The following is a 6,030-nucleotide window of genomic DNA, read 5'->3' on the forward strand; positions in this document are numbered from 1 at the left end:
CGTGTGCCCCTCACAGCGCGTGCCGGCCACGTCCCGCAGGTCACCTGTCCGGGAGAGTCGCCTCCAGCCCCTGTGGGTTCCCAGACCGGAGGGGGAGCCACTGTCCTGGCCGCAGATACCCGCAAGCCAGGGCTGGGAGGCGGGATGGGGGACGGGCCTTCGGGGCCCCGCTCGTGTCCCAGGGCCCGGGTGTGAGTCAGCACCCACGGGAGTCGTTCAGGAGGGAGACGCGGCACAGCCACCACGGGCCATTTCCAGCACCTTCCGAGGAAAAGCCTTCTCGGGTCCTCACCGCGGGCAACGAGGCCCCGCCCCCCGTCACCCAGACACACCCATGGATGAGGTCTGCAGGCACTCGGCTTTCTTTACTTAAAACCATGTGTTTCCTGTGCTTCCCAAAATGTCCAAGCAGGAAGCACAAAACCTCAAAAGGCAAAATTAACTGTCCCCCAGATGGCCCTGGGGGACCATGGGTCACCGCCTGTGTCGCCCACACTCCCAGGTCTTGGGTCTGGTCCTTGTCGTTTTAAATCTGAGCGAAGCCGACCTACCCTCACCCCGCCCGACCCCAGAAGGACCGAAGAGACGCTCTTCCAGGCGGGCTCGAGACCCGCGTCCAGGCCGCCTTCCGTGAGGAGCCAGCCGGGGCGTGAACACCTGCAGGGCCACGGGACACACACGAGCCGACGTGCGTGGAACGGGCGCCCAGGCGCCCAACGCTTACTCCTGGCTCAGGCGGATCCGATCCCAGGGAGCTGAGTTCAGGCAGCGGCGCCCTGGAGTTCCCACGCCCTGGGGCCCCCTCGCTGTCGCTCGCCCGCTCTGAGAACGGAGTCCTCCACGACCATGCGGCACCAGGGCCTGGGCGGGGGCGGGCCTGGGCTCTGAGGAGCCTGTTCCAGGAGCGGCCAGTGTGGCCGGCGCACTCACCACGTCCGCGGGGGAACACGGCCGAGGGTGCCCCTGCCAGGGCCCGTGTCGGGACCTCCAGACGCCCGCAATCCCAGCCCGGCAGATGATGCGCCTGCCACGCTCTGCTCAGCCTTTCTCCAGTGCGTCGCCCAGGGAGGGACGGCGGATGACCGCCCCACAGCCGGGCCTCGGCCACCCCGGGGTCTGTGCCCTCACCGGTGCCTCCGGCCACGGCCCTGGTGCTTCCGTCCCTGCGTCTCCCGAGGCAGCAGGAGGGCGGCCCGGTGACAGCTGCCCTGCTCGGTCAGTGACGCCCTCACTCGAGGACAGCGCTTCTAGGTCCAGATTCACAGATAACACGGGAGGAAATCCCCCAGCCACAGGAAGGAGCAGCGTGGTGACAGCTTCTGCGTGTCCTCCCCAGGCTGTGGGGCTGCCGTGACCCTGGGGGCCCCAGTCGTGCCTGGACCAGGACGTGCCCCGAGCAGCGCAGCCGGGCCCTTCGGGACGGAGACGGCCTTCGTCCCTGCCACTGTGCTCAGGGGCCACAGGCGCCCCAGGCAGGACGTGGAGCCTCATGACCCCCATGGTCACCGCAGGTGCCCGAGCCAGCAAACAGCCAGGGGAGCCGACCAGAGGGGCCAGGGTGCCCCTGCACCCCGGGTGTCAGGTGTTCTCCTCCCCGCCTGCAGGGGGCCCGGGCCCCTCCCTCCCCGCGGGGCCATGAGACAGTCACACGTCCGCCTCCCCCAAGCCCTGGCCACCGGTCCTTGCAGGGGCTCAGTGACCAGTGGTTGCAGGTTTCAGGTCTCCGGGCCGCCAGGGCTGAGACCGGGAACATTCTGGGTGCAGCTCGGGGAATGGGGTGAGCAGGTTCCCCTGGGCTGGACAGAGGAGGCCTGGGCCTTGGCCCTGCCACTGGCCCCACGGTCAGGCCTGCAGGGTGGAGACGGGGCCTTGTTCCCCTACAACACCCACAAGGCCACAGGCACCTCAACCACCTGCGCCCCAACAAATACATAAATCTTAGAAACATAAAATACTCATTATTTTGAGTGTTCGCTGTTAAGAAAAATTAAACTCGTTCCCACTTGCTCAGGGCTGCGTCCACTTTAATAGAAATACATTCACAAGTGTGGCCAAGCTCCTCACGGGAAGACGGCGGGGGAGCTCTGCCCACAGCGGGCGTCGCAGCACAGGCAAGTGCTGGTGACAATGGTGGTGGCCACGTGTGGGCGCAGGCTCGGGGGGGCCCCTCTGGGGAGCTGGCCAAGCTGCAGCTTCAGTCCGACGGCACTCGTTGTGGAGGGGACGGCGGGGCTGGGCGGGCCGCCCGCGGGGTCCCCAGAGGGCGCGGTGTGAGCTCGGTCACTGCTGGGCCCTTAATGGGATCCCCGTGGGACGCATGTAATGATCAACTGACTGAGGGTGGTGGGCTGGGGGCCCCAGGCCGCCCTGAACCCCCAGGCTGGGCTCAGCACTGGCTCACGCGCGCACGGACTCTGCCGGCCGCAGGGAGTTGGCAGCGGACAGAGGACCGTGTCCCTGCCCCACGGACACGGCAACGTTGGGGGAGGCAGTGCTGGGGGCAGAGCAGCGGGGCTGGGTGGGGCGAACGCGGCAGGAGCCTGAGTCTCCTCAAGCTCCCGGTCCGGAGGGAGGCGTCAGTGGAGCCAGGCCAGTGGCGCTGAGCGCAGGCCCGACCCGTGGGGCGTGCGGGACGCTGTGCGGGACGCTGTGCGGGACACTGTGCGGGACTCTGGGCGGGACTCTGGGTGGGTGGGACTCTGGGTGGGACACTGCGGGACACCCAGGGGCGCGGCCGTCCAGGGGCTCCTGGGTGGAGACAAGGGAGTCGGTTTGTCGCAGCAGCAGCCGTGGGCAGCGGGTCAGCGTGGATGCAGGGCTCCCGGGCGTCCCGGGGCCGTGTGGGGAGGCGGGGGACACGTGGGTGGCAGGGGTCCGGGCCAGCTGCCACCTGCCCCACAGCAGCCACAGGCGCTCGGCTCTCCCTCCCCGCGGCGACATCCCCTCAGTCTCACCCGGGGAGCAGCGCCCAGGGCTGTCTCCGCGCAGCCCTGGGGGCCAGGTGACAGCCGTGACCCTCGGTGGCGCGGCCCGAGGGCTGGACGCGGGGGGTGCGGACAGAGAGGCTCCCTACTGGGCCGAGAGGGAAGAGCATTGTGCGGGGCCGCTGAGGTCGTGCATGTCTGTGCGGAGCCCTTGTGGGGACAGCTGGCTCCACGGGGTCAGCGTGCGACCTCACGGGGCGGGGGGCGACCTAACAACTCCCTGCGCCGAGAAAGAACGGGACCCTGTCCACAGAGCCACGCGTGGGCCCCACGCAGGGGCAGCTCACGGCAAACCCAGCCCGGGCTGCGGGCGCCTCCCCACCCCCATTCCTCATTGTCTCTGCCCCGTGGCCTGTCACCCAGAGGTCAGGTCTCACTGGTTCCCCATGAACCGACGCGGTAAAATCTGTGACGCGGGTTCATTTCTGTTTGGACGAGTCATGGTTTTACTCCCTTGAAATGTGTCTTTTCATACTTTTCTGCGGCAGAGCAGCCCTCAAGGTTAAAAGTTGAGGAGACCCTGTGTGAAGGCCCGTCCTTGCCCTTGGGCGTCCTGGGGAACGTGGGTCCTCCAGTATTTAGGGGCGTCTGCCGGCCGTGGGCACAGGATGCACCACATCCCCTTTGCCAGGAGCCGGAGGAGGGCTCTGGACGTATTCTGTTCGGGGGCCTCAGGGCACCTGGGGGGTGACACCCAGCTCATGCAGTGCAGGAGGGGGCCCGTGGGGAGGGGCAGGAAGAGGAGCCCCCCGGAGGCTGTGCCCCACAGCCCAGAGAGCTGGACTGGAAGAGGGTGAGGGCGGGCAGCAGCGGGTGCGCGGTAGGCACACTGCCTGGTAGGAGGGGTGCTGCGGGGGGCAGGTGGAGGCCCGCAGGTGGAGGCTGGGAGGCAGGGGCCCACAGGTGGAGGCTGGCAGGCTGAGGCCGGCAGGTGGGCGCCTGCAGGTGGAGGCTGGCAGGTGGAGGCTGGGAGGTGGGGGCCCACAGGCAGAGGCCCACAGGTGGAGGCTGGCTGGTGGGGGCCCGCAGGTGGAGGCCCACAGGTAAGAGCCCTCAGGTAGAGACCCGCAGGTGGAGGCTGGCAGGTGGAGGCCCACAGGAAGAGACCCACAGGTGGGGGCCCGCAGGTAGAGGCTCGCAGGTGGGGGCCCATAGGTGGGGGCCCACAGGCGGAGGCCCACAGGGAGAGGCCCACAGGTGGAGGCTCGCAGGTGGAGCTGGGAGGCCCTGGGGGTCCCCGCAGCAGGTGCGGGGAGCCACTGGCGGTTAGCCACTCGGAGCCTGAGACCCCAGCCTGACTGGAAGAAGGCACGAGAGGCGAACGCTTGCACGGGCACAGGGGCTGAGATGCACCAGGGCCACTGGGCCAGGAGGCAGCAAAGCCAGAACCAGTCCCGGCGGGGCCTCACCCCACGTGCCCGGCTACCCTGTGACCACGTCTTCTCCCTCTGCCCACGTGGCCACAGAGAAAAGGACGTGGGGAGGACCTGATGGACCACACAGCCCCCCCGACCCCGTGAACGATGGGAGACCCCGGAGCTGAGGCAGGCGGAGGGCAAGGCCCTGCCCTGTCAGCGGGTCGGCAGCTTTCCACAGGCCTCGCGCGAAGGGCTACAGTCACCCCGAAACCTCTGGCTTCCCCGCCTCCCGGAGTTCTGCGAAAGTTCGGGAACCCTGTCTCCACAGATGGCACCTTCCTATGGAGACGCAGGAGGAAGACGCCTAACTGGCCTCTCCCGGCCGGTTGCCGGGCACCTCGGTGCTCAAGTACCCGCTGTGTACGCACCCCGGGAGCACCGGCCACCTGCTCGAGGTATCCAGAGCCTGGACGGCACACGGCTGGGATCACTCAGCCTCGGCTGTGGCAGGCGGAGGCCCTATTCGAAGCCTCCCCAACCTGGGCTGGCTTCCTCTCCCTCCTGCCCAGCCCTTACCACCCCGGTCCTGACCCTGGTTCCTGCCAGGCCCACCGCACACAGTTGTGGGCAGGCCTCCCCTGGCCCACGGTGTGCTGCGCACCTCAGGGACACCTGTGGGACCCTGCACCACTGCCCAGAGAGGCAGGTCAGTCAATGGCCCAGGGGCCAACCCCACAGGACAGGGCCAAGGGCGCGCCCCCACTGACGCTTCTCCAGAGCCCCCAGCTGCCCACAGAGCACGCCGGTCCTGGCTCCCTTTCCTCCCCTGCCTCGCCGTCCCACTCCCAGGAACGAAATCCCTCACTGCAAAGGCCCGACTCAGGCTCGGGTCTCTGGGCCGCGAGGCCAAGACAAACACTGTGTGATCCTCGGATGCTTGCGTCAAATCCACTCCAAATGTTTGCTCAGCTGCTAATTGAATGCACCCTCTAATGGGAACCTCATTACTTCCTCCAGCCCGTCCAGGGAGCAGTCCAGACTCGGGCTTCGGGTTAACCGTGTTCGCCAGGCTTTCATGACACCCTAGTCCTAAAGCGCCCGGGGCTTGGGAAACACTCAGCGAGGGGGCCTCTCCTCCCTGTGCAGGGTTAGCCCGGGCCGGAGAGCACGACGTGTGGGCTAGCACCATGGCTTCTGCCCATCAGGCGCTCGTCAGGAGACACTCGTCATGTCCTGGGTGGGCAGGGGGCTGCGTGGGTGTTGGCTCTCGGCGTGGGCCACAGAGGGCTGCCCAGCCCCTCCTCCACAGGACGTGACTTCAGGTGTCTGGCCCACGGAGTCCAGCCCAGTTCCACCGGCCATCCTCCTCTGACAGCACTTGGCAAACCCTGGACCCAGCAGGGGCGGGGTCGGCCCAGAGAGGAGCTGAGCCGGGTCCGTGTCCCCCGATGGCTGAGAGCCCCTGGGGGAGAAGACAAAGGTGGTGCTCCCAGGCCGCCCCATGGACACTGCTCCGGATTTCACACCCACCGGCCCACCCCTGCCCGGGCTGTGGGGCTCAGCGACGGGCCTGGGGCTCCCTGCCCCCGTGCGCAGTGGCCGACCCGGTGGAGGGGATGAGAGAACGACTCAGAGTCGCTGCTGTGGCCACGGAAGCTCAGCGGGTCTGACTTCCAGGGACTGAGGCT

This window comes from Canis lupus, chromosome 9 (assembly GCF_003254725.2).
Source record: "Canis lupus dingo isolate Sandy chromosome 9, ASM325472v2, whole genome shotgun sequence".
Classification (NCBI taxonomy): domain Eukaryota; kingdom Metazoa; phylum Chordata; class Mammalia; order Carnivora; family Canidae; genus Canis; species Canis lupus.